We start from the raw sequence: 27,546 nt of genomic DNA, 5'->3' as shown, positions 1-27,546 counted from the left end.
TTCCATCAAAGTGGAGATAGTGGTAATAAGGTGAGGTCATCTTGGTTGAGAAGTGACTGGTTGCTAAGGAAGTAGGCAAAACGAGTGACAGCTACCCTCTCTAGAAGTCTGGATGTGAAGGAAAAGACACATTTGGGCAGAAGCTTAAGGACAGAGTAGACTGATTGTAAAACTGACCCTCATTCTTCATCCCTCCCTGAAACCACACCTTTTGTGATGTGACTTTGCAGCTCCTCCAATCAAGTCTATCTATTTCCTTGCTCCTGGGCTGGCCTGTGGTTTGCTTTTGCCCATAAAATGAAGCAGAAGTGATATTGTGCTAGTTCTAGAGGCCTGTGTATTTCTTTTCTCTCTGTCTTAAAATCCTGCCAGGCCACCATGAGACCAAGCTTGTGCTAACTTGCTAACTTGCTGGATAATTGATCAGTGACGCAGTCACCACTTCCCCATAACTAATAACCTGCTAATTTCCAGGCATGTGAGTGAGATCATCCTTGACCAGCCTGCCCCCACCAGCCCACCTGCAGACTGCACACTCGTGAGGATATGCAGCCGGTATTTCAGGCCCAGCTAAAGCCAGCCTGGCCCGGATTAATAGAATTGCTCAGATGACTCATCAATTTGTGAGTAAAAAAAATGCTTACTTTTTAAGTCACTGTTGTAGGGTGCTTTGTTACACATCCATAGGTAACTAACTGATTCAAGAATTTATGGGGGGCTTCCCTGGTGGCACAGTGGTTGGAAGTCTGCCTGCCAATGCAGGGGACACGGGTTCGAGCCCTGGTCCGGGAAGATCCCACATGCCGCAGAGCAACTGAGCCCATGTGTCACAACTGCTAAGCCTGCGCTCTAGAGCCTGTGAGCCACAACTACTGAGCCCTCATGCCACAACTACTGAAGGCCACGTGACTAGAGCCCACACTCCACAACGGGAGAGGCCACCGCAATGAGAAGCCCGCGCACCGCAACGAAGAGTGGCCCCCGCTCGCCGCAACTAGAGAAAGCCCGTGTGCAGCAACAAAGACCCAATGCAGCCAAAAATAAATAAATAAAATAAAATTAATTAATTTTAAAAAAGAGTTTATGGGAAGGTTTTCGTTATCTTGCTTTGGCAGGGAGGAGATTGAGCATATCTGTGTGTTGGGGCGGGGGGAAGACAGCCTTAAGATTCAAGAAAGAGGGAGGAAGTGATGAGAGAAGGGGATGTTACCAAAAACTCAGGTGGAAGGTTAGCCTGGGAACACGCAGAGAGCCTCCTTTCCTTTCGAGAGAAGAAAAAGAAATAGGGCTAGAGGAGGATTGTCCTGGACTGAGATTCAGGGCCTCTCTGGGACTTCAGCCCTAAACTGTGAGCTGGGTGGTAGCTTCTCCAGCTGCATCTCTGGACATGCCCACATTTAACATCCAACCAAAAATTAACACCTCAAACTCATGCATTTCCACATCTGTCAAAGCTAAAAGGGGCATCTGAGACAGATTGCCTTTTGTTTTCACGGGCGTGTCAAATGCCGCAGTGACAGCAAAGGAATAATCTTCAGTTTGTGTATAATGAGGTCTGAAATTTCCGTCTCCACACATTGATCATGAATCTTATTTCACTAGATAAACTGACAGCAGAGTCTCAGGTACTTAAACAAAATTTTGAAAACAAAAATCAACACAACCACCCACATCTATGGGTTTTTTTCCTACTATCATTTTTATGGTTCAGTTATTTTGTCTAGATGCACTCGTTTCCAGTTTTGTCTGGATTCCTCAACAGCCAAATCATTCCTTAATTCTAGACATATATTTCTCTATCCTGAAAGTTGATTTAGTGGGAAGACAACTGGTTTGGGAGGCAGAAGAACTGAGTTCTAGCCTTGATTCTGCTAAGTCACGTAACCTCGGTTTTCTTATTTGAAAAATGTGTTCCTCCAGCAAATATTGATTGAGTACTTACCATGTGCTAGGCACTGTTTAAGTACTTAGGACAGCTTAGTAAAAAAATGAAACAAACAAACAAAAAACAAAAACAAAAAAAAGACCCCTGCCCTCAGGAAGCTACATTCTGGAGAAACGTCAGACAATGAAAACACATGCAATAAGCAGGATAATTCTATCATACGATAGATGGTAAATAGTGTTATGGAAAAAAATTATAGATCAAGTAGGAGTGGAAGCAGGTTGCAGGTCAGGGGAGACCCCTGAGGAGGGTCTGGAAGGGGGTGAAGGAGTTACCACGAGAGTATCTGGAGGAAGAACATTCCAGGCAAAGTCCCTCAGAGTATCTCCTCAGTCTTTTCCTCCATACTCCGTTCCTCTTTGCTGGCCTTGGAGAAGGTTTACAATGCACACAACCTAGAGGCCAGGCTTCCATACCATTCCACACATTTCTTTAAACAGCCAACAAATGGCCAACTGTTCCCTTTGAGCGAGCCCCATGGGCATTAGGTGCAAGAGTCTGTTGTCTTGCACTTACTTTCAGGGACCTCTGTGTGCGATTTTCCTGCCATCCAAAAGGCTAGATCTGTATTATGCCAAACATCACATGGGTATTTCCTTCCTGCTGTGCACAGGGCAGTTCTGGCAAATGGCGATTTTCCTGCCATCCAAAAGGCTAGATCTGTATTATGCCAAACATCACATGGGTATTTCCTTCCTGCTGTGCACAGGGCAGTTAAAGCTGGCAAATTTTTTTTTTTTTTTTTTTTTTAAAAAGACATGACTCTTTTTTTTATAATTGCTGAAAATTTTTAATATTTCTGTCATTTCACAAAACATCTTTTGTTGACATTCTACAAATGATACCATCCAATAATGTCCCAAAACTTTCTTCTTGTGAAGATAGTTTATATATCTTTTTGACTTCCGTAATATTTGTTATTTCAGGGAGATTGATAAGATAACTACCATTTCTGAGTACCTCTTATGTGCCAGGTAGCTTACATTCTTTATTTCCCCTAATCCTTCCAACACCCCCGCCTCCCTCTGAGATAAGCGTTTTCCCACTTTACAGATAAGGAATCAGAGGTTCAGAGAATTTAGGAAACTTACCTATAGTCACATTGCTAGTAAGTTTTATAGCCAGAATTAGATTCCCAAGTGCATGTTCTTTCCACTATACCACACTTCTTTTCTTCCTAAGTACACTTTGATCTAGCTAGAAAACCTGATGTACATATGAGACATCTAGAGAGTCATTTTAAGGCATATGGCATGGTGGTTAAGGTCTTGGGCTCTGCAGTCAGACAGGCTGAGGTCAATTTTAGTCCTGCCACATCATAACTGTGTGATTGTGGGCAAAGTGACTTAACTTTTCTGAGCTTCCTTTTTGTTTAACTTATAAAATATGTATAAGTACCCATCTCATAAAGTTTTGGGGGAGGATTCAGTGAAATCATTCATATAAAGTGCATGGCACAGTGTCTCTTACATAACTGCTCATACATGTTAACAATTAGTCTCATATATTGCTGATGAAATTTTTAAAAGCATATGTACCTTTATGTATCAAGATATCTCTGGAAGGCTCAGGAGGCAGAAGGAACTGGCCGCACAGTGCCTCTGAGATGGGAACTGGGGAGCTGGAATAAAAAGACTTAACTTTTCATCTGATTATTTGTACACTCTATATATGTTTAAATGTTGGGCCATATGATATTACTTATTCAAGGAAATAATTAGTTTTTAAATGCTATGATTATCATTGTAAGGAATTTGGGATAAAGAAGCCATCAGTGGGGTAGACTGATTTGGAAGAGGTTTCTTGGAGGAAATGAATTGAGCAGGGCCTTGAAGCAGGTACAGAATTTTGATGACAGAATAAAGAACTGGGAGGCATTTTAAGTGAAAGTTTCTTGCAAAGTAGAGCCAAAGGCAGGAGTGAGTAGCCAGTGGGTGCCGTCCGCTCAATGATAATTGTTTGGTGTTGTGGTAACAACTAATCCAGGTGGTAGAGAATGGTTTTCAAATGCCTAGAGTGGAAAAGAGAGAGTGTAAGTGAGAAATTGCCCAAACACCACCTCACACGCAAAAATTAAGAAAGACTGCTGGTTGAGGACGATGCCATGAGCCCTGCTGCCAGAATTATTCTGGTTCATCAATCCAAATTGAGCTGGAGGAACCTTTGACATCCCCCTTTCTCTGCCTGCAGGTCAGCTGGCTCCAGTCCTGAGGTCATCACTCATCAAGAGGGGATAATCCCAAGGACAGCGGGATCGGCTTCGTCACTTGGATTTAGGAGCGAGAAACCCATCAGGCAACTAAACAGTAACAATGACCCACCATTAAACACACAGAGAGAAGAGCATGACAAGGAGTTTGTACAAGAAGAAGCCAGGAGCACTTGCTGACAGCGCCTACTGAGACGCTGACCACTGTGAGCTCTGCCCACTGAACTGCAGTACAAAATCGCCCTCTCCCCAGAGTCGCTTAGACGTGCACACATCAGTTCAGACAATGGGCTCTGCACAGACTTAACAGAGTGAAAAGAATTTGGGGGTCAGATGGACCTGGGTTTGACTTGTTACGCTGCCACTTTTCTGTAGAATGCTTTGGTCACATTTTCAAATGTCTCTGAGCCTCAGTTTCCTTGTCTGCAAAATGGAGCTATAATACCTACTCTGAGGCTTTTAAGAGGATCAAATTCAACAGCGTCTGAAAAGCGCAAGCTACACAGGTACTTCTCTTTACGGAAAAAGAGCAAAACGGGGACCGAAAAGGGAACCAATACAAAGAGAGCTGTTTGAAAAATTATCCTTTGTTGCAGGCACTCAGACTCAGCAGGTATGCTTATTTCTTTAGCTCGGATACCAGGGGGAAAAGACGGAGAGAGAAATGGGGAAAGGCAGGAAGCCAGACTCTCCCTCTTGTATGAGAAAATTCACTCTAACTAATTTTCAGACAATGTTACTCTCCTTTCTCAAACACGGGGACCACAGGGCATTATGCCAAAGAAGTCAGCAGCCTGGCAGATATTTTAAACTGATTCTGAGACCGAACAACAGGCCATTTGTGCCATATGCCACTGACATGTTAATCTAGGCAGAGATACTAGGCACCTGGGGACAGCCGTGCTGAAATGCCATTTAGGCAGGGCACAGCAACTCCAATGACAGAAGTTCAACAAGGCAAATGGCGAGGGCCGCCAAGAAGATACAAGTGGAAAGGAGGAGTGAAAGGGAGATAGTGTTTAATCCTTGAAAGATTTTCTGAGTTGTAGACACTTCATTACGCTTCTAGGAGAGCTGCAGATTTAACAAACATCAAAACTGTGTATTTACAGGCCGGACAAATGAGTGTCTACTACTTTTGCACCCATTATACTATGTGACCGCCAGCCCCATGACCCTTGTATCCATTGGCAAATACTGGGCGATGCTCCAGTCCATCAGAATGACCTCCTTTATCCCTGCGGTTTCATTGTAAAAAGCAAGTAGCTGCCGAGCGCCTCTAGCAGATGCCCCGGTGTTAGACTTTCCAGGGTCCAATTTGGTCGGAGCACTCTGGGCCTTTGGTCTCCCTCTCCCCCTTGCCCAGCCCTGTTTCTTGTTTACTATGAGCAATAATGAGCTTCTCCACCCCAGCATGAGGACAGGCTCACAGCCAGCACATGAAAAAGGCTGAGCTCGTGTGTGGCAATTACTCTATTTCATGGGCAGATCACACATCTCTTTTTTTCCCTTCTTCTGTGATGCAACTACACTAATGATTTTTTTTAAGTAGAAATAAGACGACACTATGGCCTTCAGGGAAAAAAAGTCACACAGCAGGAGAACTGCAACAGACATCATAAAAGGAGCTCACAATGAAATGTCCACCCACTCTTGTCATTGGACCAAATGATTTTCCAGGAGCAAAAGGATCATTCTAACTTAGGAGATCTTAATAAACAAATAGAATCACTGTCTTCATTACTTTCTTCCAGGCAAATGAAACTTTAAAAAAATCAGCTCTTCCTGTTACCATTAGTTATTTCTCATAGTCAGAAGATTCTGAAAGATCATAAAAATAAGATTAGGCCACCAAAGAATGTGGGTGCTCCCTAGCATTCTCTCTGGTGTGTAGTTCAGTGTTGTCCTTGTTGAGTGTGGGCTCTGGAATCGGCCCTTGATTTAAATCCAGAGCCCTGTCCCTTACTCACTAATGACCACTGGCAACTAACTCAACGTCACCCCCAAATCTCTGCTTCTTCATCTGTAAATGTGTACAGAGTAACCCCATCTTCCAGGGTTATTATGAGAATTAGAGAAGACGTGTGTAAGCGAGGAGCATACTTTCAGGCATGTGGGTAACTATATTAAAATGATAGACTTGATCTTGGGAACCACATGTGACTTATTTTTTTTAATGGAGAGAGATTATTTCTATGAATTCTTAGCAAAGACTAAATAGATGTTTTAATCACAAAATCATGGCCATCTTCTGAGCCTTCACCACTAGACCCATTGGGCTGTGTTATGCCTTATAAAAGATTCGTAAGGAGTAGGAGAGTTGGTTTTTTGCTCAGGAATAGCTTAATGTTAGCCCCGGAGAACAGTAACATCACTCTGAGTCTAAGACCCCAAATTCAACGACCCCACGCTCGTGCTCTACGCACCCAGATAACCCATCTTGAATGAAATCCAAACACTCTCTTGCTTAAATCTCATAACTGATCTCCTTGCACCCATCCTTGATCCCTACAGCCAATTCACGGAGCACCAGGGAGCTCTCTAGAATGTAAGGTATTCAATACATCACATCATCTCAAAACTTGCTGATGGCTCCCTGTCTTGCACCGAACGAAATCCAAAGTCGTCACTCCAAAGCTCTTCATGGTCTGGGCTCCAGTTACATTTCTGATCACATCTCTTACCACGCTCTCCAGGTCTCTCCAGTCATACGAGTCTCCTCAAACACACCAAACATGCTCTTTCTCTCTGGAATATTCTTTCCCATGCGCCCATAGGGCTTTCTCCTTTACTTCATTTAGTCTTTCACTCAAATCTCACATAATCAGAGAAAGCGTCCCTGACCACTCTTTTCAGTCCCCCCACCCTGCTATTCTGTGACCCCCTTACTCTGCTTTATTTTTCTTCCCAGAGGCTTCAAGACTCAATATAGGCGGGTTAATGTAATGAGCTCTAGTCCCCACCACTACAGCTGGTCTCAAGGCCGTAACTGATGCCCAGCAACTTCATATTCTACCACTCATTCTAGATTTCCCTCACTCTTGCCAACACCTCAGCTGGTCTAGGTTGCTTTCTAGGTGGAGTGACTTAGATCTGTAACCCCAAGGGGTCTGAATTTCTTTAGTCCTTTTGGACTGAGGCTGCTACCGTTCCCATTTATAGCTATTGGGCATGGAGTTCTCACCAAGAGGTGACCCACTGAATCCCTGAGTCCTAGACATTGTCCCTTCTGCCCTGCTACCTTCATTGTGTAGTAGCAACTCTAGTTCCTCAGAGTAATTAGGGTCAATTTCCCTTAATAAAAATTGCACGAATGGGTCACTAAGAATGATGGTGAAAGGGACCAATCCTATTTCCACCCACTGATTCCTGGACCCACATACTCTTGCTATTAGAGAATCAGTACTCTTGGTTCTGTGTGTATACTGCATGTTGGAGGCTACAGTCCAACCCCATAGAGTGTTATGCCCAAACTAGTACCATGAGACTTTAATAGGCAAGTCCATTATTCTACTAGGCTGGCTACCTCTTGGGGATGAAGTGCATTGTAAGAGCAGTAAACCTCATTGTCATATGCCCATTGGCACACTCCCCCTTACCATTAAATGGGTCCCATTACCCTGAGGTAATGCTGTATGGGATCCCATATCAGTAAAAAAGGCATTCTATAACTCCTCAGATATTGGTTTTGGCAACAGCACTGAGGTCCAGGAAGGCAAAGCCACATCCTAAGTAGGTGTCAACTCCAGTAATGGAATTAGGTCTGATGTAATCAACATGCCAGCTAGTAACTGGCTAGTCTCCTTAAGGATGGTGCCTTATCAGGCCAGTCTGCACCGCTGGCAGGATAGATATTCAGCCATGGCAGGCACTATATCAGCCTTGGCAGGCACTATATCAGCCTTGGCAAGAGGGAGTTGACACTTCTGTGTCCAAACCTAGTCTCTACCCCATCACCATGGTCATGGCATTCGTGAACCCATTGCGCAAGTACTGGAGTGGCCATGGAGAGAGGCTCACTGACATCCAGGAGACAGGTCATCCTCTCTACTTGGTTGTTGACCTTATTGATTCACTGTGGAGGATACTCATGGCATTAACAGGACAGTCAATAATCCTTACTCTTAATGCCTTCCCTCATAAATCCATCCACATACCTCTTCCTCAAACTTCCTTATATATGCCCTATAAATATGGATATTAACAAGCTGGTCATCACTGGAAGCCATTTAGAATGTGTCTCAGCATTGTCTACATAAGGGGCAGGTGAGAGCAGCTCCACCCACCAGTTTCCATCCCCATTAGTCAAGGGTTGCTCCAAAGGGTGTTAATCCCTCTGAATGTCTAGGTTTGCATATGTGTGAGTGCTAAGCAGATTCCTGAACATACCCTGTTAGGTTATCAGAGAAGCTCAGGTGAGAGAGTGTAATAGATTCAGGGTCCAGCTGAGACAAGGTCCCTGTCCGGTTATTCCCGGGCACAGCTGGTTGGTGCAGCAAAATTTGGAATAAAAGGTGGGCTGAGAGGATATGAGATGAAGCCTAAGAGGTGTCTGATATACCCTCACAGCCTGGGGAGGCAGGCATGATTGTTAGAAAGTGTTAAATTATGTATTTCAGACAATTAGAGAATAGGATATTAAGACGTACGTGCTAATGGTATAGTTCTGCCAACAAAGGCAAAAGTTGTTGGCAGAAGAAGCCATCGATGTGGACTCAGGTGGGAAGAAAAAGACATAGAGCCTTGAGGTGTGGCTGGTGGGGAGGCTGAGAGTTCTGAGCAAAGAGTGCCCCATGTTAACAGAGATGAATTGAGAATTCCCTGGAGACGAGCAGGAATCAAACACAGGAAAGAGACATCCAGACAGCTGAGAGTACAGGGTTTCTCTTGGTTCAGATAGATTTTCTGTCCCGTTGCCTCCTAGAAGATAGACCGCCGTCTTTGTTGTGATATAGTGTAGCATGTGGTTAAATAAACACTCTTTGGAGGGAGACAGATCTGCTTTGAATCCTAGCTCTACTGCTTGGGCAAGTTTCTTAACCTCCTCAGTCTTCAGTTTCCTAATCTGTCAAAGAGAGGTAGCAGTGGAACCTACATCATAGATTTATAATGAGGATTAAATTAATTAATTTGCATAAAACACTTAAAACGGTGCCTGGCTTATTATAAACCTTAATAAATAATAGTTACCATTATTATTATTAGGGAAAGTGCAGACGGTGGCTTTAACAGCCAAAAGAAACCTAACTAGGACAGAATAATGAGAATAGGAAGCATTGAGCAGTCAGGAGAAAATAGATAAACCCTATTTCTATGCAAAAATTTCAGTCACGTCTTCTGCAAAAAGTGCTCTGAGATGTCGGAAGCATCTCAGACATATTCACTCAGCAGAAATTCCTTGTAGCCTTAGAGCAAAGAAAACTAATGAAACACTAGTGACCATGTTGACATTATCAGAAAAAGCAGTGGCAAAAAAACCTGTTGGTAGGCTCATCCCCTTTTAGAATCTACAGCGCATATGGGTAGCCTGGGCCTTTCTCATTTCTCCAGTGTATGGCTGGATTAGCCAGGCAAACTCAATCTGCCTCCACATCAGAGGAAGAATATTTCCATGCAGAAAGGGCTACAGCTGTCACTGACGACCCCCATGCATCCTGGGAATAGAATAGTTTGATGCAGCCAGGTTTGGGGGGGGAAAAGACTTCTCTGCCTACCTGAGCTGCCTACCAGGCTTCTTTTCTACTGCTCATGCTTTGTATGAACAGAGCAATGTGTTGAAGATTCCAGGCCCTGGATAGAGAATAGGAAGCATTGAGCAGTAGAAAAAGACTTGAAAGACTGTCAAAGCATTTGGACTTTGGTTTGACAAGTTATCCAAAATATCATGACGAGTTTCCTTTTCGGTCTCTACCTTCAAGTTGCACTCTCTCCAATGCTAAAGTTCTTTGTGAATCTGCCTTGGCAATTAGTGTAGAGACATAAATGACCTTTGGCGATCATTAGCTCCTTAATCATCATCTGCCTTCCCTTTATTCTCCAGCAGATCCTGACCCACTTCATTTTTGTGTTATAAAAAGCTTCCATTATTTTCTAAGTTCACAAAGGCCCTTCTTTAAATTTTTTTCTCTTACTGTGAAAGTAATACTTGCTTATTAGAAAAAAAAAATATCAGATTAGAATGGTACAAAGTGTAAAGTAAAATTTCTCTCCCCACTCTACCAAGAACCACCCTCGTTCCACTCCCTGGAAGTTCACCATTGGCAAGAGCAAATTGTGTATACTTCTAGACATTCCCCCTTCTGCAAAGAGGATTGTACCCCCATCACACACAGAAATATGTGCTCTTGTGCAACTTACTTTTTTTCACTGAACAATATTGAGAATATCTTTTCGTGTCCACATAGATCTACTTTATCCTTTTTAATGTGTAGTGTATTCGATTGTGTGCTTTTACCATAAATTATCTAATCAATCCCATATTAATTAAGATGTTTCCAGTTTTTCGCCATTACAAGCCATGACGATATGAACAGCATTATATGTACTGATATATATCATTGTGTACTTGTGAAAGTACGTCTCTAGGATAAATTCCCAGAAGACGATTTTGCTGAATCTGATGGTGTGTACACTTAGTATTTGCACAGATATTGCTAAATTTCTCTTGTAATAGTTTAAGCCAATTTATACTCCTATTAGCAGCATATGAGAGTGCCTATCATTCCACTCCCCCCAAAGGGCCCAGAGTCTCCTGAGGAAGCAGCCTGGGCTTTGAAATCAGGCAGACCACTTTCTGAATTTGGTTCTGCCATTCACCAGCTGTGAGACCTCTTTTAAATCACTAGGCCCTAGGGACCTCAGTTTTATCACCTATAAAATGGAAAAACATGTCTTCTGGGTAGGTCTGCTGTGATAATTCAGTAAAATAATGCAGGTGAAGAACCTAGTACAGTGCCTGCCAGACAGCAGCCGTTCAGCGTGAGCCACTTCCCTGAACTGCAATTCCTAACAGGCCAGTCTTGTTCACACCTGCTTCCCATTGCTGTGTCTCCTCTTCCTGGGGGGGCCCTTTCTGATTCCCATGGTGAAAACTCCCACAGTGGAGTAACAAGAGCCACATATGCTGGGATTTGAGAATCACTTTCCTTTTCTTATTTCATCTATGTTTTCCATGCATGTTGTCAGAGAGATGATGACACTTCTTGGGGCTTCGTTTCCAGGAATTTGGGTACCTTTAGTTACTTGGTTCCAGAACTGATAAGTTAGCTACCAGATTGCTTTTGAATCATTTTTGGGCAAATACACTAACCCTAAAAGGTTATAGAGAATTGAGTATGAAGTGACTCTCGTGGGTTAGAGGGTGACTGAAGGTCCTCCTTCAGAAAAAGATTTCTGAAGAATTCCTCGTGGAGAATTATTTATAACCCCCATTTCCCCAATAATCTCATACAAAAAGTACTGAGAAATAACCAGCAGCTTCTATTCATTCTCAACCTATTTAAGCTCAAGTAGTAGCAATTCAATTACTGGGTGATGCTCACAGCAACATTTTAGTATGTACATTCCCTGTATCAGTTCACAGTTTCTTCCAATTTCTAAGAGCTCATGGCCTGAGCCATTGAAGACTGAGGATTTTAGCTTAGCTGATTCACTACCCAGAAGCTCGGACCCACGTTGATGATCTGATTTTATTATTAAGGTCCGGAAGAACCATTAGAGAAGACCAGCCCAACTAAGTCCTTTAACTTAGATAGCAAAGTGTTGTACCCAGTGAAGAGGCAAGGAAAGCAGACCCATTCAAAGGCACTCCCTTCTTCATGAGATATCCATTCTTCACAGATCTTCCCCAGTTTCTGGAGAGAATTCAGCCCATAAAACTTGGATGGCTTCATGCTATAGAGAATGAGATGTGTTGCTCTCTGCAGCAAGGCTACCCTAGACCTGCACAGTTAAAAAGATCTGTGTGAGCTTTGACTGCAAGGAGATTTTAGTTTTAGCATGAAAAGCCAATATCAGATCATTTGAATTTATTTTCCACTTCAGTTTGCCCATCTGCTCCAGGAAATCTGATTTAAATACATTTTATCCAGAAGCCTTCCACGGGCACCAAGTTACCTAGCAACTCCCAGTTTCCTTTGGTGAGTTGTTTCCAACATAAAGAATGTTCACAACTTGGGGAGGATGTGTTTTTAGCCTTCAAAGTTTATGAAGCAAGAACTAAATATTGAAACTGCCATTCTCACTCTGCATGAATGTAGACTATTTAAATTACATAGTCCTGGGGGCTGTATTTCTAAAGAGAAATTTTTAATTAACCTACATGACCATAAACATGAATGAAATAGTCCTGTTTAATTTGCAGCAACCAATCCAAGTGCAGCGTTGCTCAGCTCTAATTTAGGATCTTTAACAAAATCTAAATCGGTGCTCTGCACTCTATGTCTGCTCTGGTATGTCAACAAGATTTAGTTTTTCTGGACCTTGGCAAATATATACCTTGTCTCCATTATGTGGATATGGGCTCAGACCTCTAGGTCAAGATGGTGGGTTGAGCACATGCAGAAACATCGCTCTTCTCCAAACACATAGAAATGATAGTATAATGATTATGTATCAATATATGTGTGTGTATATGCGTATATATATATATATACGCATATACACACACATATATATATTCCAACTCACCCTACAATTTCACTTTTTCTCTGGAAGAATTTCCTAGCGTAGTACCTACCACAACAGGTACACCAGTGGTTCTCAACTGGGACACTTTTGACCCCAGGAGACATTTGGCAACATCTAGAGGCGTTTTCGATTATCACAACATGGGGGCAGGTGCTACTGACATCTAGAAGGTAGAGGCCAAGGATGCCGCTAAACAACCTTCAATGCACGGGACAAAGGATGATCTGGCCCCAAAGTGTCAATAGTGCCGAGGTTGAAAACCCCTGAGGTACACAGTGTAGCTTTAATAATATATGTATTGACAAATACTTTTATAAGCCTTTCCTGGGTAACTTAATAGGGTATCACTTACACATAACCATTTGCAACCATTTGCCCAATTTGCATCAGCCTCTTATATGCCTACAGAATGAAGTTCAGACTCTGGCACTATGGATGTTCAAGTCCCTTCCCTCGTTCCTGCTCTCACCAGCTACGTCTTTCTTCACTTACTGTTGTGTGTGTTACGCTGCACTACATTAAACTTCCCACAGTACCCTGAAATGCCATACCCTTTCATATTTTTGTATGGACTCTTCTCTGCCTGTAGTTTTCTAAAAAATATCTTTTTTTTCTTTTGGCCACTCCACACTGCTTGTAGGATCTTAGTTCCCTGACCTGGCCCTAGGCAGTGAAAGCGCGGGATCCTAACCACCGAACCTCCAGGAATTCCCCTCTTTTCTTATTCACCAGCAAATTTCTAGTTATTCTGAAAGACCCAGCTCAAATAAAGTCTTCTCTGATACCTCCTTTTCTTCTGTGCACACCTGCCTCTCAAACAGGCTGTTCCTATTTTATTTTTATAGTATTTGTTTATTTATTTACCTCTCCTACCGCACTGTGTTTTAAAGTATTTTGTATTAATTTGAACTGAGAGCAATTAGCACTGGGTCTGGCACAAGGTAGATGCTCGAAAATTATCTTTCAAGTGTGTAAATGCAGATACTTGTATGTGTATACACACAAGCATGAACACACACACACACACACACAAACACACACACACACCACCACCACCACCACCACCACATACACACATTTGACAAAGAAAAAGACTGGCTGAGGAGAGATTTCATCAACATTTCTATGCAAGATTATTCCTCCTAGACACTTGCATGATGTTTGTATGATAGGAATTTAAACCAAGAGTCAAAGGACCAAAATGAAAAAAACACCTATGTAGACATGGGTGTTCAAACACCAAACCAAATGATTGCCAATGCAACACAATGCATCTCCAGCACAAGAAAACCTAATACAACATTCCAGAATTGAACATGGGATGCATTTCATCAGAAGTACAGCAAAAGTTGCCCATTTTTTGCCCAGAACGTGACTAGGACTGACAGATCATCCCTGAATCTGCTTACCAACTGAGAGTTTTGAATGCTGAGACACTGTTGGGTGTGTGTTCTCTGTGCACATTCGTAAGAGTAACACTTGGAGATCTATCTGTTCAAAGCTGAATTCTATGCCCACTGGTCATTTGTCTTAACTTTACTTAAACTCATCCAGTGTTTATCAAATCACAGAGTGAACAAGCCACATGTGAATATTGATGCACAAACTGGGGAATTGTGGGGCAAGATTTTTCCCATCCATAACATGAGGATAATAATTTATACTGTCTGGAACCTCAAGAAGTCACAGGAAAAATTAACCATGTGCAAAACCCAGTTCTGCTTGAGTCAAGAGTTAATCTAAAACATATATATGCATACATCTCACATAATGGAGGTCTTGCAGAGTCAGAAATATGTTACTACAGTGAGTCGTTAATTTGTAAGTCATTACCTGTGGTTTCTTTCAGATCGGATCTGACTCCTTTCTGCTCCTTTTTCATTGTTTTGGAAGAGAAAGAATAGCTTTACCCTCAGACGTTCATTGAAGTCCTGGTAAGAGAAGAATATTACCTAATACTGGGTATTCTTCAAGAAATAGTCTATTTGCTCACTATTGGAGGTGAGCAAATATAATTCTAGTTTTCAAAAGGGAAAGAAGGTGGGTTTTCCAGACTCTACTATGTGGGAGCCAAAGATTTAGTTTGAGAACTTAGAGCTTCAGTCTGGTGAACATACTGAATTGAAGGTTTGTCACAGGCCACAGAGGGTTCCTAGGCTGGAGGTCATTTGAATCTCTACAGCATCAAAATGAATTGTGAGCCCTGGAATACAGACGCTGTACTAATTAAGTACAACCGCTGTACTTCCGTTAAGGGGTTTCCATGACCCTGACAGAGATCAACAGGAAAGGAGGCCTCTGTGACTCAACAGATATGATCAGTGTAGATAAAGCTAGATTATAAATGGAAAAGGAAGCCCAATAAAACTATGCCATCTAAGGAAAGAGTATGCCTGGTTGGAAAGCTCTGATGCACCAACTCATACTTCTGTTTGTGAAAATGCATCCAGGGACTGCGAATGTTAACCCTTCTTAGTCACTGTGGACTTGGAAACCAATGGACTTAAGGACAGGTGGAGAGTCACGGCTTGTTGGTAAATAGAGGAGCTTCTCTATTTGAAAGTATGTAGAGCAGAAAACATTACATAGGGGCTGAGAGAGCTGAACCAAGAACTAAGAGTGGCAATTACAGGAGTTTTTAATTTTGGCTCAACATAAGAAAATATATTATAGTGGCCACCACTGCTGTGAAACGACATGGCTTCCCTGAGTGAGTAGTGAGCAGTCCGTCTCTGGAAATTCTCAAGCAGAGGCTGCACAGGGAGGCTGAGGTGGGTTTTGAGCATCAGATGGCAGATCACTCACCAACTGTCCAGTGAGGTCCTCCGCATGCCAGGAACTCCTCTGCATTGTGGTTTCTTTAGCCGCATAGCACAGGGAGATCAGCTCGGTGCTTTGTGACCACCTAGAGGGGTGGGATAGGGAGGGTGGGAGGGAGACGCAAGAGGGAGGGGATATGGGGATATATGTATACATATAGCTGACTCACTTTGTTATACAGCAGAAACTAACACACCATTCTAAAGCAATTATACTCCAATAAAGATGTTAAAAAAAAAAGTCTTGCTTTGATGATTCCGGTCTATATGGAATCTCAGTCATCCTCATTCTCAGCTATTTTGCCCTATACCATTTTGTACTATTGATCGTTGGCCATGCCTGCTACCTTTTTGAGGGCCTGTGACACCACAGAATAAAAATGTATATTAGGCATCTGTTAATATTTAAGAGCTAAAAGTGAGAGAGTGCCAGTGGGAAGCAGGAAGAGGAGGTGTCTCTCTGGAAGCTTCTGGCAAGCTCCTCCTGGCCGTGTGGTATTGTGGTTAAGAGCGTGAACTTTGTGTCTGACCTACGTAACTTTTCAGAGTCTCAGTTTCCTCCTTTGTAAAATGGGGGTGATAATATATCATAGATTGTTATGTTTGTAACTTTCTTAGCTTAGTGCCTTCTTAGCTTAGTGCTGGCATGTAGTAAACTCCTATTCAGCCAAGGTTCTTAATTAACACAGTACCTGGTACACAGTAAATGCTCAATAAACGGTAACTGTTAGTAGCAATAGTAACAGCAAGGATAATAAGTAGCATCACTCATTGCAGCTAGACCAGGACCTAAAACACATATCCTGACTCCTGGTCCAGCGCTCTTTCCAAAACCTGACAATGTGAGTTTTATTTTACTTTGTGGTGATGAGATGTGTGGATCAAAACTTACAATGTCCCTCCCTTTTAACAGTGAGGAGATCAGACTGATGCCCTAATATTTCAGAAAGAAGATTTGACTTCCATGGCTTCTGCACTCTTTTCTCTGAGAAGGATGCCGTGAGGGTGACATGAAATAATAGGGAGGCTTGGAAATCCCAGTTTTCCTAAAACAGGTTATGCTGATTCGGGGAGTTAATTATTAATAGCCCCCTTTTCACTCTCCAAATTGTCATAGTTTGAATGACAAACCATATGGTCACTCTAAATATAACACTCACCGCTCTGAATTGTGGTCATTTCAACTTAGATCAAATTGCACAGGCTTCAGACAAACTGTATTCAATTAGTATTTTTTAAAGTGACTGTCACTTTTAAGAGATTGTGTGTCACTCTCCTGGACACAGATAAATAGCCCACCTAAATTATCCAAATGGAACCATCTGCAAAGAATTGTCCTGTTTCCTGGAGTATCCAAAATGTGAAATCGGCACCATTCTTTCCTGCAGGAACCTGTCTTATTAATAGTATTTATCGTCTATCCCTCTGAGAGCCTAGTGAAAATCAAGCAGGGGCTGGAGGAACCCAGGTGACTCTCTCTTTGCATTCAGAGGATTTAGCACGGAGATCTCCCCCAGGCGGTTTCTTCCTGGGCGCAGACAGGAAGGCACAAGCAGATCCACAGCCGGCCTGCGGTTGCAGTGGGTTGGGAGAAGCCTACTTTGGCATCAGCTGCTCCACACTCCCCAGATCAAAAGTCAGCTGCCAGGACCAACTGGTGTCTCCTGGAGGTCTTTAAAAAAATGATTTTCCAGCTGTGAAAGGCTGCGGCATTGTTCTGCTGTTTGGCCACCTTCTCTCTGGCTGCCCCACTGGCAGCAGCCAGAATGAGTCCAATCAAAGGGTCAACAATGCAGCAGCCGCGCAGCCACCATCCTTCCTTCTCTCAGCTGTCTGATGTCAGCTCATCAAAGGCCCTGCATATGGCCCCGTGCTTCCTAGTCATTCACCTCACAGGCCTCTAGAATTTTCACAAGTCAGAGGAGGCGCCAGGAGAAAATTTGCGGCCCCTGAGGGTGCCCTAGTGGTGGTTAATAGCCAGGGAGGGTGACAAGAAAGGGGGAAGTTTAGTGTGCTGCGGTTCCCAATTGTTTGGCTAACAGCCGGAGGTTGACCTTGAGCTTGCGTCTGCCACATGGCGGAGGCACCAGCCGGGCAGCACGTTGGGAGGGCTCAGGAATAATGGAACTTGAAAATGCAAATGATTTTAATGAATTCTTATCCCCTCCTGCCCTCATCCCCTAACTCCCTGTGCAAGAAGAAACACTTCTCAGATTATAGAGGAAAGTCCCTACTTGCTGCACGTCTAAAAGCGTAATGGAGACCGGTTCTGCTGAGGCCTCTGCCCACTGTGTGAGCCTTACAAGCTTGACTGTCCTGGATCAGAGGGAGGCACGAAAGGCCATGTGCTGTGACCTGATCCCAGCTTGGGGCAGTGGCCAGATGAGACAAAGACAAAGAGCCTGTTTCATGAGAATGATTTTCTGGTACCTAGAAGGTGAAGGCCGGCCGTGGACTTATCTGAGCTGGCAGTGGGCCTGGATGGAAGGGACCGGCCAGCTGTGTGTGCCCTGGGGCTGGGTTGCAGCATAGCTGTCCCGCGTGCAGAGTGGGGTGGAAGGGGGGGCCGGTTACAGGATGCCTGCTGCTGGGCTTCTGTCACTGTCCCAGCACAGGTGACTCCTTCCTTCCAGAACGCAGCTGGGAGAGAAGCAAGGGGCTTTTCTTGCACCTCTTCCATGCTGTTCCTGGATAATTTGATTCAACCTCCATTGCAGCCAGGTAGCTGACCTTGCAGGAGTCATTCTTGGCCTTAAACTCTGAGCCCAACACCTTTGGGTGGCATAACTGACGTTTAAGAAAGGAGACTTGCTCCCTCTCATTTCCCATCTCTAAACTCTGATCCTGGTGCACGGTTAAATTCCCTGTGCTCCTTAGGGGCTTGCCTGTAGGTAGGGAAGCTCTATGTATGCTATAAAATGTATAAGACCTAGTAGGTCTATGAAACTAAATGTGACTGTCATAATTTTGATCTCAGTATCTCGCAAAATTATCAGAAGTGTTTTGTAAACTGTAAAGAGATATACAAATGTTAGTGGTTGTTGCGATGGTTTTTTAATTTTATAAAATGCTTTTTTTTTTAATGCGAAAGTGATCTCTCTTGTAGAATTGGTTAAATGAGAAAAGTCAGATGAACACAAAAAGCGCTAGCTTTGTCACATGGCAGTTGTTCAAAATCTGCTTCCAAGGGTCACACTTGTGCGGTGTTGTTTGCCCTGAAATCCACCGTAAAGGCAAACTAGAGGTATGGACCATATTAACAACGGGCTTTGGAAACAAAACCAGTTTGGAGCAAATTGTAAGGGAATGTGGGACTAATGTTTTACATTGTAAGATATACAAACTGAATTAATTAACGGGAAACTATTATTAGATGCAAGGTAGTTCTCCATACATTAAGTACCTTGTCCTTGTAAACAGGCCCTGTCTAGGATGGCTTACTTACAGCTTGCATAGAGAAAGAGAGAAATTAAACTGGAGACTCTTTGAATATAGCATAGTGCTGAAAAGCTCATTTACCTTTACTTTTTAAATCTATGTGTCTTTTTCAAATGCTTAAATTATTTTTGCTGAACAGTAAGCTTAGGCGATGACCCTGGATTTATACAGTTGTTCTCGAAATGAGCTTTGAAAGCATCATGTGGTAAGTTTTTCAAAATGGAAAAACTTGGTTAGGGGACCATAGACCATTGTCCGGAAGGAGAAGAAATCAGTCAGTGTTTCTGTAAAGGTGGTTAACCCACAGGCAGAAACAACTGCTCAGGATATTTTGCAAATTTACATTTGCATTTGTTGATTCCTTATTAAACTGAATAACCAGGCACATGGAAGGTAAAGCCCTCTTTTAATTAAACCTCTTGGTGTGAGCCCATGTGACTAAATATGATGGAGCTGCTCCTGGGGTTTCTGCTACTGAAAATACTAACAATAATCATTTGTTTTGTTTTTATATTTAAACACATTATTGCATAGCTTGGTGCAGAGATAATTACCAATTTTATCTCCTGTGTTTTTCTAATGTTCATTAATAACAATAAAGGGTTGTAGGTTAAAAACTCATTTAATTGCCTTTATGTTAATGACATTATGAATAGCCTTAGCTACAAGATTCTAATTCTGTCCAGTATCCTCTTTCTCGGTGGAGCCCCAGGAGGGCTGCTCATTTTATCAGCATTACTGATTCAGAGTTTTCCCTTGCAGGTGGGTTTTTGTACATAATCAGAATTAATGCACAACACATTTTGCAAGGAGTGAAGCAGAAGCACTCGGAATAAGTAATTAACTAGAGTGCCCAAGGAAGTATGCCCGAGCATTTTTTTTTAGCATATTCATAAAACATTAAGAACAGTCATAAACACAGTAGAAACAATTTCCTGGTAATGTGCTTTTAGACTATTTTCTGGCTCTTTTTAAATTTTTTTATTTCTCCCATAGGGGGAAAACTTTTTTTTTAACTGAAAATCCCAGGGATTCAGATAAAATGCCCAGTGTGTGGCGCTTTGGGATTCAGTGTGCTTCTGTGCTGCTGCAAGCGAGCTGGCAGAGTCCGAGGACCATTCCCCTTCTCTTCCCATGCTCCCATCTCCATCACACAACTTACCAGGCAGGAAAGGGAGTGAATGCAGTTTGCAACACCAGAGGAGATGTGGCTCCCCGCCTATTCCCAACCTCTAGCATTAACCTCTGGGCATGGGAGAGAATGCCCAGGGAGGAGGAGGGGGCATGATGTAAAGGTAGTGCGGTGGCCATGTGGTGTGTGCCACGCAGACCCCTCCCGCCTTAGACTGACACACTCCTCTCTCCAGCTCTTGAAGGCTGACAGCTCTCAGCTCAGTCGCTATTCTCAGGTCATCAAAGTCATGTTCCTATCCCCCTCCCCAGGCATCTTGCATCCAATGACAGGTAAGTAGGAGAGTTTAAAATTTTGGTCTCCTTTGCCTCAAGGTGGGATAATTCAGAAGGCCATCCTGATATCAGAGTGCCCTGGGGGATTAGCTGAGGTCTTTGTCTTGCATCCTTCATCCCTCCTCATGATGCCGTTCCAGAGAGCACTCCCCAATAAACCTTCCGTGCACAAATCTCAGAGTCTATTTTCAGGGGACCCATGACGAAAAGCCAGTGATCAACTTGCCCATCTCCACGCTGTCCGCCGCACACTGAAGCAGCAGTTTCTCCCCAGCCTCTTTGATCTTGCTGTCCTCTTAGGGTGCTTTGGGCACAGAGCTTGACGTCCTGAATGGGGCCAGGAACAGGGTGCAGAAACATTGCCCTTCCATTGAGCAAGCATCACATGAGCTAAGGTATAAGAAAACGTTTTTAAAATCCTGGGCCTTGGGGCTTCCCTGGTGGCGCAGTGCTTGAGAGTCCGCCTGCCGATGCAGGAGACGCGGGTTCGTGCCCCGTTTCGGGAAGATCCCACATGCCGCGGAGCGGCTGGGCCCGTGAGCCATGGCCACTGAGCCTGCGCGTCCGGAGCCTGTGCTCCGCAAATGGGAGAGGCCACAACAGTGAGAGGCCCGCATAACGCAAGGAAAAAAAAAAAAAAAAAAAAAAAAAATCCTGGGCCTTGGAATTAGATAGGTAAATTCACATACTGGTTGTAGTTTTCGGACAAGTTACTTAACATCATTGAACCTCAGTTTCCCTATCTGCAAAGTGGGGCTAATGGCACAGGTAACGTTTATACAGTGTTTAGCCCAGTGCCTAATACCCAATACACAGTAATGCTCCATAGAAACAACAGCTCAGTTTTTCTTCTTTTCCATCTTCATATCATTATCCATATGGAAGTATGATTTTGGATGCTAAACATGAACTTAATCTTCACCATTAGCCAGGTCAGTTTCTTCAAGACTAAGGTTTGTTTTGGTTTGGTTTTTTTTGCCACACTGAGTGGCTTATGGGATCTTAGTTCCCTGACCAGGGATTGAACCTGGGTTCTCAGCCGTGAAAGCGCTGAGTCCTAACCACTGGACCACCAGGGAATTCCCAAGACTAAGGTTTAGAATAGCCCTGGTTCTCATAGAGTTTAGCATTCAGTCTAAGTGGGAGCCCACAGAGGAAGGTGGCACAGGCCCAGCACAAAGCTCCTGTCAAAGGAAGAACCCGGAATATTTATAAGATCCCAGGTGACTTAGAGCAAGGTCACATTTGGTTCTTTCAAACACCGGTAAGAAGTAGGCAATGGTATTAGTTTGCTAGGTACCTGGAGCCTTGTATGTATTAACGTATTTAATTCTTATAGCATCCTTAATTAGGTACAGTTATGCCCATTTTACAATTGAGGAAACAGGTTCAGAGGGGTTAAGTAACTTGCCTTAGGTTACACAGTTAATAAGTTGCAAACCCAAACCCTTGCCTTTCACCATACCTTTTTTTTTTAACATTTTTTTCTTTTTTTTTTTTTTTACTGTACGCGGGCCTCTCACTGTCGTGGCTTCTCCCGTTGCGGAGCACAGGCTCCGGACGCGCAGGCTCAGCGGCCATGGCTCACGGGCCCAGCCGCTCGGAGGCATGTGGGATCTTCCTGGCCCGGGGCACGAACCCGTGTTCCCTGTATCGGCAGACGGACTCACAACCACTGCGCCACCAGGGAAGCCCTTCACCATACCTTTTAACAGGGAACCCAAGGCTTGAAATTTTGTTTCAAATTACCTCCAATATCAGTATTTCCCAGCTAATTAGATGTACTATCCCTTTTTCAGGAAAAGTATCGAAAAATGCAAGTCCCATCCAAAGATCAGCTTATGGTGGTGCCCGGTGCTCATGGACATCTCGCAGTGCAGTCAAAGCGTCCTGGTGAATAGATTCCTTGCTTTGCCCAAGGCATTATAACCTGGAAGCACAGTGGCCTTCATCTTAAAATTAGAGACACCTGCATCAGAAGCTCAGTTTAAGAGATGTGGGAGTAATTATTATTCAAAACAATGTCACATTAGATTTGGGTTAATCTCATTGTATGTTCAAAAATGCATTGAGTACAAGAACATTATTTTCTTATAATGCTATAGATTTGTATAGCACATAAAATTTTATCAAATGCTTTTATACTTAGCTGACTTCATAACAACTTGGTGGAGTGGATATTAGAGTTCCATTTGCCAGATGATAAAGACTTCACTTCTTTAAGGAACCCGTCCAATTGCCAAAAGCTCACTTGGCAGTAGAGATGAGTCTAGATCCCCATTCTTTTGACCCTTGGCTATTCAGTGTGGTCCCTGGGCCAGCATTGTCAGCATCACCTGGGAGTTTGTTAGAAATGCAGACTCTCAGGCCCCATCCAGGTCTATTGAACCAGAATCTTTTAACAAAATCCCCGTAAATTCATATGCATATAAATGTTTGAGAAGCTCTGTCTCCACTATCTTACTGTCTCCAAACCTCTCTTCTCTAAAGTCTAGACTGTAAGCCACATGAGGGCCGGGCCTGCATCTGGCTTGTCTACCATTGTACCCTTCGCACTTGCCCAGTGCCCAGGCCAGAGCAGGCATTCCATTAGACACATCGATAGCTCTGTCACTGGGTAGTTGGGCCTGCCAGCCAGTTAGTATCTGTATCCCTTCTAGAGGAAACAACATAAGTTCTCATGTTCCTGAAAGTCTACCATCAGCACAAAGGTATTCACCTTATTCATATGAAAAAGGTGAAGTCATGCTTGAAAAATATACTGAAACCTGTGGTTTGCCATCCTGTTTCTCAGCCTACCAAACCAGTGCCTATAGGAGTGGAAACACTGTACTGTGTAATTATTTAAATGAAAACAACATAAATGAAGAGAAGGGCTATATATATTAAGTGCTGCTAATTAAAGGAGAAATAATGGGTCCTGCTGAGAAAGGATATAGCCAGAGAGAGCAAGAAAAACTTCCTGCCAGTAAAGACTAGTAGACAATGGGACAGTTTTCCTAGTGGGATAATTATGACTCCTGGAGAAGGTTGTCCAAGGCAAGATGAGATAAGTACCAGGCAAGTATAATGTACTTCCAACCTTATTATCGATGATGCTTTCAGGCACCAGCTCTGGGTCACAGATTTTGAATATACTAAATGCTTAATTCAGTGCTGCCATTTCACCTGAAAGATCTCAGGGTAAGAGAAAAAAGTTTGCACCAGTCCAGTGCTCTCTGATTTAAGTCTTCAATGAAATACTCTAGGAATAAATGACGGAAAAGGAAATCATAACCCCCACTTCGCTTTTGCACCCAGAAAGTGATTTCCATTTCAAACAGCTGATAGAACAACAATGTGGTCATCAAAAACTGGTGAAGATGATCCCCGAACCCTGCCTTATTTTTCTTCAAGATCACTCTAAAAAAAATAATTTAGAGGCAGGAGATTGGTGGTGTGGAAGGGAAAGCCTCCTATTTAGAAAATCAATGCAGATTGAGGTATCATAAGGAGATGCTGATTTATAAGCTGCTGCGTTGAAAATGACTTGCTTTCTCATTAGTTGGACCTGGTTCATGGCTATGATACAAATAAGGCAAATAATTTAAAACGTATACTTGCAGAGTATGTTTGACTTTCAGTTTGTCCTTGGAAGATGTGGGGCCTAAGTAAAGAAAGATTCACGGTGAAGTTAAAAGACTGCCAGTCACAGATGCTACAGAGCAATGCCCTTAAGAGCTTGCGTTCTAGGAGAGAAAGACCTAGGTTTGGATCCAGATGCACCCCAGTATTTCTGGCACCTTGTCCAAGCACCTTATTTCTTTTTTTTCTTTTTTTTGCGGTACGCGGGCCTCTCGCTGTTGCGGCCTCTCCCCTTGCGGAGCACAGGCTCCGGACGCGCAGGCTCAGCAGCCATGGCTCACGGGCCCAGCCGCCCTGCGGCATGTGGGATCTTCCCGGACCGGGGCACGACCCCATGTCCCCTGCATCGGCAGGCGGACTCTCAACCACTGCGCCACCAGGGAAGCCCCTAAGCACCTTATTTCTCTAGGTCTCCTGTTCCTCATTTGTAAGATGTAGGCAACATTAGAAGCGACCTCTAAGGTGGCTGGGAGGAATAAATGACATAGTTCCATTCCATAAATGAAATATGCATTGCCTGGCTGAGTTGGGCTCTATGTAAATGCTAGCTGTTTTGTTATATGAATGAATAGTCTCTATTTTAAAATATTTCCAATTTTTTATGTACTTACGTACTTTTGGGGGGATTGCAACGATGAGAATTGAGAAAAGTTATCTGGAGCCTATTTCTTGCCTTCAGTGAGCTTACAAACTAATTGGGAAAATGATGTGGGTACAGGAAACTATTAAGGAAAATGAAGAGAATGTGATGAAAGCTGAAGGAAAGATGGTGGCCAAAGGAGGAGAGAGGTGAGGAGTGGGGAAAACCTGGAGTGATTAAAGGCAGGAGCAGTGGGGAAAGGCTTCAAGGAGAAATAAACTGGCGGGGCCCCGGGGGCCACGTGGATCTTGAGAAGGGTGACGCACTGCACAGCAATGACATCATCCTAGACTGTTCTTGAACTACCCTGTTTATCGGACAGGCACATTTTACTTGGGAGAGGCTCTGGTGAGCATATGGTGGCTTGTCTTTGTAGCATCCTATGTATTACATTCTGAGTGGCTCCAAGACAAGATATTCATTCATTCATGTTTATTGAACATATAGTGTATCCTAGGCATTGGGGAGATATGAACAGGAGAAACCATGCCCTGGTCTTCATAGGGCTCAAATTCTAGTGGTGGAGGTATAAAATAAGCACATACATCTCTAACATCATATCGGTAGAGATTAAACAGGGCAAGGAACAGAGAAGGATGGCGAGTGGTTATTTTTCATAAAGCAGCTGGGGAGGTCTCTTTGAGGGTGTGACCTAAGAGCACAGGCCTGAAGACTGGAAGAAGAGTGTTCCAGGCAGAGGGAACAGCAGTGCAAAGGGGCCAGGGTGGGTTTGCATTTCCTGCTTGGAAAGAAGGCCGGTGCCGCCAGAAAGGAGCGAACGTGGCCATCCACGTGCTGTGTACAGATTTCTTCCACAGCATGCCAGGTACGCCTGCCCAAATGACACAGTAATGAGCGAAGTAAAGTTCAGAATCATTGATCAGGCTTTCAAAAGTAAGTTAACGAATAGAGCTGAAGGGATACTAGTGATGCAATTGGCATTTTCAAGCTGATGAAATCATTTATCTCATGAATAGCAGGCAGGTTTAAGATGCTTGATTGCTTAGGCTACAGTTCAAACTGTGTCCTGAGTTTGAATTATTTTCCATGCTAAAAACCCCAATGGTCATTGTTATTTAGTAAAATTACTTTGTTTAGTAAAAATCCATGAAACAGGTATATTTCTTGATAAGAGTAAATGAGTGCATTGGGCTCTGAAACCTTCATCGTGGGACTTCCCCCTGAAGGGTACCATATTATAGTCTAACACCAGTAATTCAAGTGACAACGTGTTGTTGCAGGTCTATTAGACTGAAATCTTGAACTAAATCTGTCAAAAGTTTTCTTTTTTTGCAAACTGGCTAAAACATGTAGTGGTAGGGCAAAAAAAAAAAAACAAAAAAAAAACACCATGGAAGCAATATGTTAAGAAACCTTTGTTTCAACATGAAGGAAGAGTTGTTTTTATTTAACAATTTCTGCCAACAGTCTGATAACATATTTCAATTTTGATTTGCCCATTTTCTTAAACTGCGCTGATAAAATATAGACATCTAACGTGCACACAATAATCTCCTCACTAGAGGGAGAGAATAATTATTGATATGTATGTGTAGACGGTGTGTTCTTCAGCCTCTTGATTCCTTAACCTTTCTGTGGAAAAGACTCTTGGGACATGATTGAGGAAAAAGTGGTTTTTCCTTCCAGATGGATTCGTTGGCTAGGGCAATATTTTTAGTTATGCCAATAAAACGAAAGGGAGACAGAAAATCAGGCAACTGCCAGAGTGGTTAGTGTGGGACTATTACCAAGGCAGAAATGAGGCCAAAGAGATGATAAATGTCTGCCTCTCACCCACTCCATCAGCTGAAGCCTGACCTGAATCCTCTTTTCCATCTGAGCTCCAAGGAAGCTACCATTTTTTATAGCAGCACTTAATAGTGGACATTAACTTAGCCCTCTCCACAAGGGCTGACCTGCAGGCTACACTCCTGCTTCTCCAAAGTGTAATCACTTGCTCACTCAGTAATTTTACCAAATAGCATGCACCTTTTCCAGCCACTTATTGGCCAATTAAGTCGTTCTCACTGAGGGGGTCCAGCTGGCTTCAAGTTATCTAAGATGAATTGATTGAAGACATTCTGCAATCTATGAACCCAGTTTAATGATCTAGGTGATAATACTTGTAATTCTTCTCAGTCAGGGGAATTTGCTGCAGCTGTTGTTGCCCATGTTCTGATACACTGATGTACCAGAAAAGCATTAATCCGCCCTCAGAGTTCCCTGGCAATTACTGCATTGTGAAAAGGGAAATTTAAAATTCACTCAGCATGGCCAAGTGAAAACCATCTTTCCATTGATGTGTTTTTATTTTATCCCACTGTAAATGTTTTTTTAAGGTGGAATATGGGGAGACTATGTTAATGGTAACACTTCATCAGGAATGGAGAAAACCAACTAAACGCTCATTCAGTTTTACTGCTGAAAACAGCTCATCAAATGTTTGAGGTACAAAAAAGCACTGCTTTAAGGCAAGAACATGATTTTCTAAAATATTGGGGTGAGGGTCCAAGGGCTAAAGTCATTATTTTTGTATGAAATGTTTGTTCCCACCCCCTGGATTCATGGCCATTGAAGTGATAATGAAGCAGAGTCACACAGTGACACAGGCCTTCAATGTATCTCCAAACACTTTTCTGCACAGTGACATATTTTTTAAAAGTAATCATTAAATAATTTGCTTGCTTTCCTATCTGTGCATGTGTTCCCTGAACCG

The 27,546-nt window shown here is 43.1% G+C and overlaps 1 non-coding gene across 1 annotated transcript; it reads right to left on the bottom strand.

The window, feature by feature from the left end:
• Positions 1-21,572: 21,572 nt before the first annotated feature.
• TRNAE-UUC (transfer RNA glutamic acid (anticodon UUC)) lies at positions 21,573-21,645 on the bottom strand. The gene has a single exon. It is a non-coding gene; the product is annotated as a tRNA-Glu (tRNA).
• Between the last annotated feature and the right edge of the window lie 5,901 nt (positions 21,646-27,546).

The sequence above is a fragment of the Lipotes vexillifer genome, unplaced genomic scaffold (genome assembly GCF_000442215.2).
Source record: "Lipotes vexillifer unplaced genomic scaffold, Lipotes_vexillifer_v1.1 scaffold490, whole genome shotgun sequence".
Classification (NCBI taxonomy): Eukaryota; Metazoa; Chordata; class Mammalia; order Artiodactyla; family Lipotidae; genus Lipotes; species Lipotes vexillifer.
This window is presented reverse-complemented; position numbering and strand designations above follow the sequence as displayed.